The sequence below is a fragment of the Furipterus horrens genome, unplaced genomic scaffold (genome assembly GCF_987537825.1).
Source record: "Furipterus horrens unplaced genomic scaffold, mFurHor1.1.pri manual_scaffold_5, whole genome shotgun sequence".
In the NCBI taxonomy this organism is placed as follows: Eukaryota; Metazoa; Chordata; class Mammalia; order Chiroptera; family Furipteridae; genus Furipterus; species Furipterus horrens.
In genome coordinates this window covers 17,182,074-17,194,750 of record NW_028327175.1, presented here as the reverse complement: position 1 = coordinate 17,194,750, position 12,677 = coordinate 17,182,074, and the positions used below count along the sequence as shown (strand labels likewise).

General features: G+C 36.9%; 1 pseudogene; it reads left to right on the top strand.

The window, feature by feature from the left end:
- The first annotated feature begins 4,309 nt into the window (after positions 1-4,309).
- LOC150008250 (keratin, type II cytoskeletal 8 pseudogene) lies at positions 4,310-5,758 on the top strand (annotated as a pseudogene).
- The last annotated feature ends 6,919 nt before the right edge of the window (positions 5,759-12,677 follow it).

Below are 12,677 nucleotides of genomic sequence, written 5' to 3'. Positions count from 1 at the left end.
GTATTCTCCAAGTCAAAAGTATCCAATGTGTTCCTTTAAACCTATTAGTAAAATAATCAAAATAATAGATTGCTGCAAACTTTATATAGTATCTCAAAGTACTTAATACATATAATTAAGCCCCTTGTGAAGATGGGTTTTGTATTGTGGACCAAATGGAGAAGTTCCTCTTTTTCTAGATGTGAATAAGGGATTTCCCTGAAATGACAGAACTCTGTATTCTGATACCCTCTGCCACACAAGTAAACTACAAAACTTCTAAAAGCACCAGCTAGTTCTTTCTTTCTAGTCACAACAGCACTATGTCATCAATAGAAGAAACCAATGTGATATTATTTACAATAAGAGATGTTAAGAATCTCTGTGTATTACTTGGGGAAGAGAAACAAGTAAGTATCTCCTAAATAGAAAACTCAAAGAACACTTCAGTTCCTGCTTGGTGAAAACAATCTTCCTCTACTTTTTCACTTGTTGATATAAACCAGGGATTGACACACTCTTACTATATAAGATCAGAGAGTAAGTGTGAGCCATGAAGACTGTGTTGCAAATGCTTTAATTTCTACCATTGCAATACTCAGGCAACCATAAACAATATGCAAACAAATAGATATCACAATGTTCCAATATGATTTGGTTACAAAAACAGACACAGTTGAGATTGCCTCACAGCTGCAATTTTCAGACCCTTACTAGAGAGAAAGATACATTTACCAGATTATTAGTATTATTCCAACTGCCAAGGGCTGTATTAGTTTGCTGTAGTAAAGAGAATGTGCTCAAAACTGCATTTCCAGTGAAAGACATGGCTTGATTAGGTTAACACGTGCAGTGTTATTCTCAAACCCTGTCACTTAAAATTTTTATTATACTTATTCATTTAGTCAAAAAGAATTAAAAAGGGATGTGCCAGGAATTAAAACAGTTGCATTTTCCACATATTTTTTGTGTCCTGGGTGATACTAAAAATGGTCAATACCAGGTTAAGCATAGGCACTGAAAAGTCAAAATGATGCTGACAAATTTATGTATCATCTATAGCAAGTGAATATCAATTCTGCTGGTGGCACTGTATCTAAATGTGGATGAGTATTATAGATGTGACATCAGATGTTATACATTCCCACCATGAGGTTGTTTACATGGCTTAAGGTTGCCAGTGTGAAGATTCTGCTGGTGCTCAATATGTCAATTCCAGCTATTTCCGGAGGCAGATGCCCCTCGATCATGTGCCACAACACACTGGTTTTCTGTGGCTGGGTAATAGTGTCCAGTGATATCAATCTCCTTAGCCCAGGGAGTGGCAGGGTCTTTGGAAGCCAGACCTCCAAGCCTCATTACCTATAGCTATATAAGAATCTTCTTTCTTTCATCTTTCAATACCATGCAAATATTGTGATTTTCTGGGGGTATCATAACATGACAAAATTTGTCATTCGGTTGTGCTCAGGGAATGATTAAGTACACGTAGTTAATTTAGAGCACCTTGAGTTAGGCTGAGGAGGTCTTCAGTAATAATTCCATTTATCACCTGATAAGAATTCATTTCTCCTAGCAGACTAATGCCACAGGCTAGAACTGTGGTTAATATGGGGTCAATTACCTGGTTAGACAGTGAGTGCGAGTTTCCTTTCAGGACAGATCAGGTTAAGATTTCCTATCAATATGTATGAAAAAATATTCCTGAGGGGACTCACTTAACCTTCTGTTCAAAGGGCTTGTTTGTTTGTTTGTTTTTGCATTTGTACAGAAACAGTACAGGGCCATGATATTTAGGGCATTCTGGTTCATGTGGTGATCCAGATGCTTTTAATTATGAAATATGAGTTTTATTTACCAGCTACTTGGTTGCCTCTGTTTTAGTTACTTAACTTCCTGTTGATTTCGTTTTTCAGAGCCATGTATTTTTAGTAAGATCTCTGTATTACAGTCCTCTCCCTGGGTTCTGAAGAGCCCATCTGCTCTTCTGCCTTTCAGAATGACCATAATATTTTTATTTTCATGGTTCCTGCTAGTAACTGTTAGTACTAACTCTATGTTTTTATCATGCTTGCTGGGACAGTGGACTCAAATTTAATTTTACCCTCTCCCACTAGAATTCCAAGTTTGGCAAACATAACTAGAAATATATTCTTCTGAACAACTGAGTACTACTCTCAGGAATTTCAAGAAAAAAACATGGCAAGTAGATAGAAGATGTACATATCTAATGCTGTGTGTCTATGTTACCTTACAGGGCAAAATGTACTTTGTAAATGTTTTTACATTAAGAATTTTAAACTGGGGTCATTATCTTGGGTCATCCTCATCTGGATGGGCTGAATCTAACCACATGATGATACTAAAGGCAGAGAACCTTTTCAGACGTGGTGAGTGGGAGATGTAGTGACAATAGTGACAGTTTAATGATAAAAGATGCATGCTGTTGACTTTGAAAATAGAAGATCAACTGATGGGCACTTAGGTTGTGTAATATCTTGGCTAATGTAAATAATACTGCAATGAACATATAGGTGCATATATTCTTTCAAATTAGTGTATCAGGTTTCTTCAGATATATTCCCAGAAGTGGTATCATGGGTGATAAGGCAGTTCTATTCTTAACTTTTTGAGGAAACTTCATACTGCTTTCCACAGTGGCTGCATCAATCTGTATTCCCACCAACAATGCACAAGTGTTTCCTTTTGTCCACATCCTGGCCAGTACTTGTATTTTGTTGATTTATTGTAGATGAGTAGATAAAAAAAAATAACAGTGGTACATTTACGCAATTAAATACTTCTCAGACAAAAAAAGAAGAAAATTTCACCTTTTGTGAAAGCATGGATGGACCTGGAGAGTACTATACTGAGTGAAATAAGTCAGTCAGAGAAAGAAAAGTACCATATGATTTAACTCATATGTGGAATCTAATGAACAAAATAAACTGATGAACAAAACTGAAAGGCTAATAGCTGTGAGGGGGGATAGGGGTTGGAAGCTAGGTGAAAAACCTGAAGGAATGAAGCAAACGAACAAACAAACAAACAAAAACCTCATAGACATAGACAACAGTATGGCATTGCTAGAGGGAAAGAGGGGTGGAGGGAAGTAAAGGAGGAAAAAGAGAGATAAATGGTGACGGAGGAAACTTGACTAGGGGTGGTAAACACACAATACAATATACAGCCAATGTATTATAGAATTGTATATCTGAAACCTATATAATTTGATTAACCAGTGTCACCCCACTAGATCTTCCAGTAGGAGTAGCCATTAATTCCTTATGTGTAGCTAATTTTACTAATGTGCTTACCTCTTAAAATCATCTATTAATATGTAAAGGAGACATTATATTAGGTAATTGTAGCTAACTGATTGCTAAAAAGTTAAAACTGCATTAAAGGCATAATAATTGCAAGTAACTTTAAGGTTGTGTAATTTTTATATATAATACTTTTAATTAGTGCTATGAACTTTATCAATTAAGCCATGTTTGTATCATATTTGAGGCTATAGCCTACGACTTTAGACATATGGTGGAGTACTCAGTTGTGCCTTGAATTAAATCTTTACCTTTGAAATGAGTCAAATTTGCCTTTAACCACAACTTTATTAAAATAAGGACATTATTAAAAGCAATTTAAAACAATATTTGGTGCTGTACTCTTTGAAACACCACTACAATAAAAGGGTTATTATGTAAACAGCATACACAGCTTTATTACCCATGTAGTTTACATGTGTAGGCTACATGTAAAATGTTAAAATAAGCAATAAAGAAGAGTTCCAAATTAAGGTTGAAAGTACCCTTGGAAATGATAATTCAAAATTTATAGATAATCATTTAAGAGACTTTAGCTATATTATTGGACTCATGTGCCTGCATTGGGAGCAGAACTTCAACACTTAGCTATAAAGTTCTTAATTTTATATTCTCTATCATGACATCAACCCCAAATATCTCTTAATTTTTTCAATGTATATTTGATGCATATGTTTGTCTTTTTATTCTCCAAAAATTGTTTTTGTTTTTTTTTTTTTTAGGAAATGATTTAATTGGAATTTCTATGTGTTTGTGTCAAAAGTATTAACCAACCTCATCACCCTATCCTTCTAGGTTACAAGAAGCAAGCCACCAAATTCTGCTATGTATACACTGGAAATAATTTCCCCATTGTAACTGGCAGGGTATAGGCCTCTGAAAAAGAAAAGATAGCATAGTAATTTAGAAATCAGTATGTCATATTGTGCATTCAGAATGTTAATATGCATTTTGAAGGAGCTTTTTGGCTCCTTCTTGAACCTCTGTCTGGTTTGGCCTCCACCATGTCCACAAGGATGACCCAGAAGACGACCTACAAGGTGTCCACCTCTGGCCCCCGGACCTTCAGCAGACGCTCATACGCCAGTGGGCCCAGCATCAGCTCCTCGCTCTTTTCCTGGGTGGGCAGCGCCTACCAGGTTGGCTTGGGTGCCAAGATGAATCTGGCTGGAAGTTTTGGCGGAGCAGGGAAAATAGGGTCCATCAAAGCCGTCCAAGTGAACCAGAGCCTGCTCAGCCCCCTGAAGCTGGAGGTGGACTCCAACATCCAGGCCATGCGCAGACCAGGAGAAGGAGCAGATCAAGACCCTCAACAACAAGTTTGCTTCTTTCATCGATAAGTCGCGGAGCCTGGAGTGGCAGAATACGATTCTGGAGACCAGACGCAGCAGTAGACGACTTGCAGTAACATGGACAATATGTTCGAGAACTACATCAACTACCTTCGGTGGCAGCTGGAAACACTGTCCCAGGAGAAACTGAGACTGGAGATGGAGTTTGGCAACATGCAGGGGATGGTGGAGGACTTGAAGAATAAGTATGAGGATGAGATGAACAAGCTCACAGAGCTGGAGAATGAATTTGTCCTCATCAAGAAGGATGTGGGTGTAGCTTACATGAACAAGGTGGAGCTCAAGTCCCGCCTGGAATGACTGACCGCTGAGATCAACTTCTACAGGCAGCTGTACGAAGAGGAGATTCGTGAGCTGCAGTCCCAGATCTCCGACACATCCGTGGTGCTGTCTGTGGACAACAGCATCTCCCTGGACCTGGACAGCATCATCGCCGAGTTCAAGGCCCAGTACGAGGAGACTGCCAACCATAGCCGGGCTGAGGCTGAGACCATGTACCAGATCAAGTATGAAGAGCTGCAGACATTGGCTGGGAAGCATGGGGATGACCTTCGTCGCACCAAGACAGAGATTTCTGAGATGAATCGGAGCATCAGCCTCATCCAGGCTGAGATTGATGGCCTCGAAGGCCAGAGGGCTGCCCTGGAGGCCTCCATCGCTGATGCCGAGCAGCGTGGTGAGCTGGCCGTCAAGGATGCTCAGACCAAGGTGGCTGAGCTGGAAGCTGCTCTGAGAACCGCAAAGCAGGATATGGCCCAGCAACTGCGTGAATACCAGGAGCTCATGAACATCAAGCTGGGCCTGGACGTGGAGGTCGCCACCTACCGCTAGCTGCTGGAGGGCGAGGAGAACCGGCTGGAGTCTGAGATGCAGAACATGAGTATCCATACCGAGACCACCAGCGGCTACTCAGGTGCGCTGAGCCCAGTTTACAGCAACCTCAACTACGGCATGGGCTTCCAGGCCAGCTTGGGCTCTGGCAGGAGCTCTGGCTTCTTCAGCCACACCAGCACCAGTTCCTCCAAGGCGGTGGTTGTGAAGAAGATTGAGACCCGCGATGGGAAGCTGGTGTCTGAGTCATCTGATGTCCTGCCCAAGTGAATGGCTGCTGTGGTCCCTCCTGTCCTCCGAGCTGCGCAGGGGAGTGGAGGGCACAGGAGGCCTACCTGAAGCTCAGCCCCACCCAGTCCTCAGCTCGTCCGTGGGGTGGGGGAGTTTACCGCCTTTTCCCCATGTCCCTGACTAGAAGCCAAATCAAGTGTTTTCCTTTTTCCCCCAAATAAAGTCTCACCCGGCTCTGAAAAAAAGAAAAAAAAATTAATATGCATTTCAATTTTGTTGTGAGAATTTTATAAAATCACTCGTCCACAGTAAAACGTATAAAACTGTTGGTACATGTCTGAGTTTTTCCCCATGGCTCTGAAGAAAACAAAGAAACTAGACCACCTGTTTTTCAAATAAGTCTACCAAAATGTATAACTTTTAACTAAGATTATTTTTATTACATTACTCTAAGTTTAGAATATTATCTGAGTCAGGAGAACTGTCGCTCTGCATGTGGTGGCTTACCTATTGTATCTATCATTTAATTCCCGTCCATTTCTTGTGTATGGGTCATCGGTTCAACAGGTACGTCTGCCGTGACACCAAGAAAGTGATCGTGGGGACCAGCACTCCGATTGGAGGGTAATTAGAGATTCATAGTTAATGCCCTCATTTTTTTTACTTCTGTTTTATAGATAATTTTCTGCAGAAGCTCATGATCAACCAATGGTTATAATTTCTCCCATTCCATAAACAAGATACGTGAAAATTTTTAACTGTGTTTGATAAATCAGAGTGCAGGTGATATGGGATGATCCAGGTGATTTATTACCATTTATAGTGACTTATAGCATGTGTTATATAAAGAGGTAGGATTTAGGATTCTCAAAGAATAAAGTTGTTTGTTTGGTAAGATTCACCACTGTTCTTTATTTTTATTGAGACATTCCTTGAGTTCTCTCTGACATGAGGACCCTTTTTTGTTTATAATGGTAGAGAAAGTATGCTCTTCTGGACCTGTGAATATCATGCTAGTTGTTAAACTATTGTTTGATCGCTCGCATGCAATCCATTTTCAGCAATTCCAACCACCACTGTTACATACTTCCTTTGTAGCTGTGTAAGAAGTTGCCAGTCCTTTACAGCTGCAGAATGTAAGTGAGCAAATTGTACTTAGGAAGCTCTTGAAAATAGTGTGAAGTTGGAGTTGTCAAAAATATAATAAACAGTTGAACATGAGACTGAGGACTTTTACGGAGTGATTTGTTATTTATACTTCTTCATCAACTTTATTTTTAATGATGAAATTATATATTGCCATGCTGAGATTAGTGAAAACATTTTAAAAATAAAAAAAATCATTGTCAGTTTATTATATTTTTTAATTTGTAACTCAGAAGCCAATATGTGAGGGGAAAATACAATTCTAAATATAATAACCAAGTATTTTTGAAGTACCTATAATATATTACCAGTTTCCATCAACTGGGGTTTATTCTATTATAGATTTATTTATTTAAAAATGTACAATATAATATTTTTCAAATGTTAATATTTTATTTTTGTTCAAGTACAGTGAAGAGTAGAATTAAAAAGAAAGTCAAAATAGAAATAGCAAAATAAAACGAAGTACGAAGCATGACCTGTTGAGAAAAAAGTTACATTAAAAAATCTTACAATAATGTTATTACCTATTTAAGAATAATTAGCATGAATAGTAAATAAAACATTGATCCTTAAAAATATATATAAAATATTACTGTTAAAAGTAATTTTTTAAATTATTTAAAATTGGAAAAGTATGTTAAGCATTAATGACAAATATAGTTAAAATTAATAGTTTCTGTATTTCTATCACTTGTGCCTAAGTTTTAACTGGTATAACATTTCTTGTTATATAATTAAAATTGTAAGTTCTCAATCTCTCACATCATTGTAACTAGTTAAAATTCATTTTGTGTTCATGATCTGATGCCTTAGATTTTAGTTTACATTTTTCAGAATTTTTTTGACTCAGATATTCATGGGAAATTTTTATTGTTTCCTCCTAAATTTCCTACAAAGAGCCAATTCTGTATTTGTGCTATAAGGAAAATTATTGTTGTAAAATTATTGAATGGAAAAGTTGTCTTATTTGTTTTACAATAAGCATGTTAGGTTTACCTATGGCAGGGGAAAATGAACTGTATTGTTTATTATAATATAAAGTTGATCAATGCAGAAAAAAACTGAAAAATGTAAAAAACACAGGAAAACATCCTGAATTCTTAGGACAACACAGGATGAGAGGGACACTACTGCCCCCAAGTGCCTGGTTGAAGATTAATGATGTCAAAGCCTCAATGGAATACAAAGTAGCTCTTCTGCTCAACCTTATTTTACAGTCACGCCCTCTGTTGATAAGACGTCAGGAAAAGGGATTTTCATTCATGTTCAGTCGGATTCAAAAGTAGTAAAACTTCTAAGGTGAGAAACTTGGAAACATCTGAAAAATTACATGGCATTTACTCTCTGAACCAATAATCAGTAGAGATATATCTCTACCAAAAGGGGAAGAAAAAAAACCATATATACAAACCTATTTATTAAAGCATCATTCATAAAATTATTCAATGCCTAATTTTAGCATTATTGGATAGGTACAGGGGGAGTGGTTAGTGAGGGTACTAATATCTCTTTAAATATTTTGATTTTATATTATTTAACATAAATATTGTACATATTCAAATATGAAATTACATTGGAAAGAAAAACTTAATTGAATTAAATTAAATTGAATTAAAAATAAATAAACTGAAAAGGATTACTTTAGTAATTGGGAACATAGTGTTCTGACTTACATCTTATGTAAGTATTTTCTAATAGTTGCCAGCTTTATTTATAGTGGTAATATTCACATTGCTATTTGAAATTATACTAGATATAGAAATATTAATTTCAAATATGTTATATTACTATAGGTATAGGAATAAATACTTTCCATTGCTCTTATAGTGGATAAAGATGCAAATACAAAATGAAATTAATTAGAAAGTACTATAATATGAATTGTACATTAGCATAAAGTTAAATTCCCAGCCCTGTATACAGCAAAGACTTAAAAGAAGTGACACTGTTAATAACTATAGAGCTGGCACCCAGATATTGTGTGTCAATGCCATTGTCTTTACACACCATGGTGTTCAAACATAGTTTGTGTTTGATTGCCACTGCTTATTAAAAAGAATGTTATATCCCTGGAGTAATGACTGATGCCTAGTCTGATCTGTAACAGTACAAGATGAACCTGGATCTCTTGTTATTCCAAAATGGAAGCAAACAAAAATCAAAAGAAAAAGTAATAGAATATAAAAAGGAGACAGAGAGCACATTAAAAGAAGCTCTTGCAGTACACATTTGGGATATTTTGAGCATCAAGAAAATAATTAATGTAATTCATTTTAGCACATTGAAGTAAGAAAAAAAAACATGTACTACTGGTGTATATGACTTACACAGTAATCACTGCTAATAAATGGAAATGAAAGAAAAGGTCATAAAATGTAATGAAACATAATCTCTAAGGTTGAAATAAATTGACATTTAAAGCATTCTGCTATAACATGGCATGAAGTAAAATTTTTTACTTCTGAATATAATCAAGTCTCTAAACAGATTTTACAGGGAATACAACACATTAAATTACACCATAAGAAGACAAACAAATTCAGAACTTATTATTACATTCTATATGAAAACTGGCTTGGTCTCTATACAAAAATCAGCATTTTTTGTTTTGTTTTGTTTTTTAATTGGATATATGTCTCGCTGTTAAAAGTGACTTAAACTGCAACAAAAAATGTAATGAAGAAAACTTAATTGGATCTTAATTTGAAAAAAATAGCACAAAGTATTTTGGGGAAATGAAATACATATTAGATTGTATTTGGGGATTGTTGTTAATAATCTTAAAAAAATATAATGATACTGTTGCTTTGTATTAGGTTAATTTTGAATTATTTCATTTATTTAATCTTTGAAAGTAATAAGGGTCAAGATAGCTGTAATATGTCTAAACCTCAACTAGATTTTTCTGATTTTTATAGCTTAGAATTTTATCCCTCAAATTCCAAATCAGTTCTGACAGGGAATGTCATCTACTCTATTTTTAGGCAGCTGTAATAAATCAATGTCAAAGGAATTGTTTTATTTTTTCAATACCCAACATTAGTTAGATATAGTATATGGAGGTCATAGTTTCTCTTTCCATAAATACTTTGTCTCTTTTGAATGCAAATACTTTTCATTTTTGGACAGTATTTGGCATCACTAACAGATTGACTTTAACTCACCAGTATGAAAGTAAGCACCTAGTTAGATACTAACAAAAGAGAAGGGATCCAGACATCTAATTAAGCTGGATCAGATAAGAAAGGGTAGCTTCACAGTCACTCTGAGCATCTGAGGAGGCAGGACAAACCATCTTTATAATATACCTAGAGGGCAGACCCATGTTGATGGGAGAGGGAAATTCCTTTACTGGGTGTGTGGCTATGGAAGCCATGATGGAGGAGGGGGCAGTAAGTGCCCTGTGCAATAGGAACCAAATGATGAAGCAGAACTTAAGGGCACGTGCAGTGGAAGCCAAAATGGTGACCATAAATGGAAAAATCTGGGGAAAGGATAGGATGGAGCATAAAACCCCAGAAGGTTTAAGAAAGGAATTTGACAGTTTGGAATAAAACCTACTCTCTAGCTGTCATCTTGCTCTCCATCTATGTCTGTCCTCATTTTCCCTGTTAGTTCAGCTTGTTCATTGGATTCCACATATGAGTGAAATTTCACTTAGCATACTATTCTTTAGGTCCATCCATACTGTCGCAAAGGGTAAACAGCTAGCGGGGGCAGGGAGGAGGTGAGGGGGTGGAGGGATTGAGCAAAAAGGAAAAAGGACTCATGGACAACAGTGTGGTTATTTCTGGGGGAGGGAGTATAAGGGATTTAAACAATAACGGAAAATATATATATAATAAAGATTAAATTAAAAAAAAAAAAAAAAAAAAAAACTTACCGTCATCCAAACCCAAGGAAATATAATCAAAACAAAGTCCAGAGACTCTTTCTCTTTAGCAGCCTCGTGGCCAGAGCACAATGTCAGTCATGGCCTGGGTGCCATCAATCCTTGACAGCAGATGTGGAGAGAAAATGAGACACAGGGAAGTTAAGTGACTTGTCCCACCTCACCCTCAGGTGAAGGGTGATGCACCTCCGGGCCTTATCGATCCTCCTGGGATTGCTGGGACTGTGCAAGGGCCCGTGGCCTCAGAAGCTGGACTTCTCCCGGAGCAAGACTGAGCTAAACCACCTGGTAATGGTTGAGGCATCAGGCGTGATGTAGCTGGGGAGAGTGAAGGTGACCTAGATGCTGAGCACTAGGAAGTGCCTTGCTGAGTGGAGCACTCTGATGAATCTTGCCAGTATTGGTCAAATCCTCCTGTGGGTGTGTCCCTGAAATTCCTTTCTCAGACACCATGGAAGAACCTATTTCCAGACGGGTTTTCCCCCTATAACATCAGTATAGAGAAATGAAGTATTATCTGGCACACATGAAAAAAAATGATATATGAAAACTAAAATGGTTTTTTACAAGTACAATATATTGTTATGATGTGCCATTTTGGATTAGAATTCATTTTAAAAGTATCAATCATGAAATTTTACTTGTCTAAGTGTGATCATTTAAAGGGGCTTAAAATCTCCTGCTGTTTTCCACATTTGCTCCTTCTTATCCTTTCCTCCCAGTGGTAAAGCTCATCCAGTTGGGTCATATGTTAAGAGTCTAAAAGTGTTATACATAATAATGACATACAAGTGTGTGATAAAAAGTAAAGTATTGGGTAATTGTTAGTATATTGAAAGTTAGGAAGACATTGTCTATTTTTAACAATGATAGAATCTCTTACACCAGGCCAATGCGCCCCATTTCTCAGTACAATAATATATATATATATATATATATATATATATATATATATATATATATATATATATATGTAATATGTATTTTTAATTGTACATATTACAACTATAAAATTCATGGAAGAAATGCTTGAGAAATCTTATCTTGAGAAATTTAGACTCCAGGGAAGAAAATAAAAGCACAGAGGAGAGGCTGATGTAGTTATATAATTGTTTTCCTCTTGAATTATTTGCCAAATAGTAAGCTGTCCAAGAAAAGAACCTGAAAAGTCGCTGTATATTAATGCAGGTCAGGTGCCTGCCACTACAAAAGCCAACATTGAGAGGCAGGTGCAGATGTAAAGGAAAGTAGTTTATTGTTAGGTGCCAGCAACCTGGAAGACAGGGGACTCATGTCACAAAGCCCATCCCCACCTCACAGTGGAGGCAGAGGCTTTTATAAAGAGAGAGAGGGAACGAGAACAAAGAGGTCAAAGAAATGGGTTCAAAAGTTTTCTACATGCAGACGAGCGCAGTCCATTCTGATAAGGCAAGTGACACTCCAGTGTGCATCATTCTGGTTTCATTGTCTTGGCTTCATGTCATCCTGACTTTTCATTACCCTGAATCTACAACTGAAGGTCAGCAAATCTCCTGGATCTGGGATGCCTGAAGTTCAGAGTCTGTATCTTTTGAAGTTTGTTCCTAGGATTCATTTAGATATATTTGAAAGGAAGATTAGAAACGAATACAAATGACATCTTTGGGGTTTTAGCAGGGTACTGCAAAGAGAAGATTATGGTAGAAGTTTGTTACATTTGTATGGAAATGTTAGTAGTGTTCAATTATGTTGGGTAGAGTAGGGAAGAAAGTGAATGTGGAGATGGTTGATTTGAAAAAATAGAGGGTTCTAGGGACAATGAGGGCATTTAAGTATTTCAGTTAAACCATCTTGCTTTTTTTCACATACATTCACATTCCTTACAACTACATATTTTGCTAGTTTGTCTCCTGTGTGCTTCTCAACTAAATGTCCTGA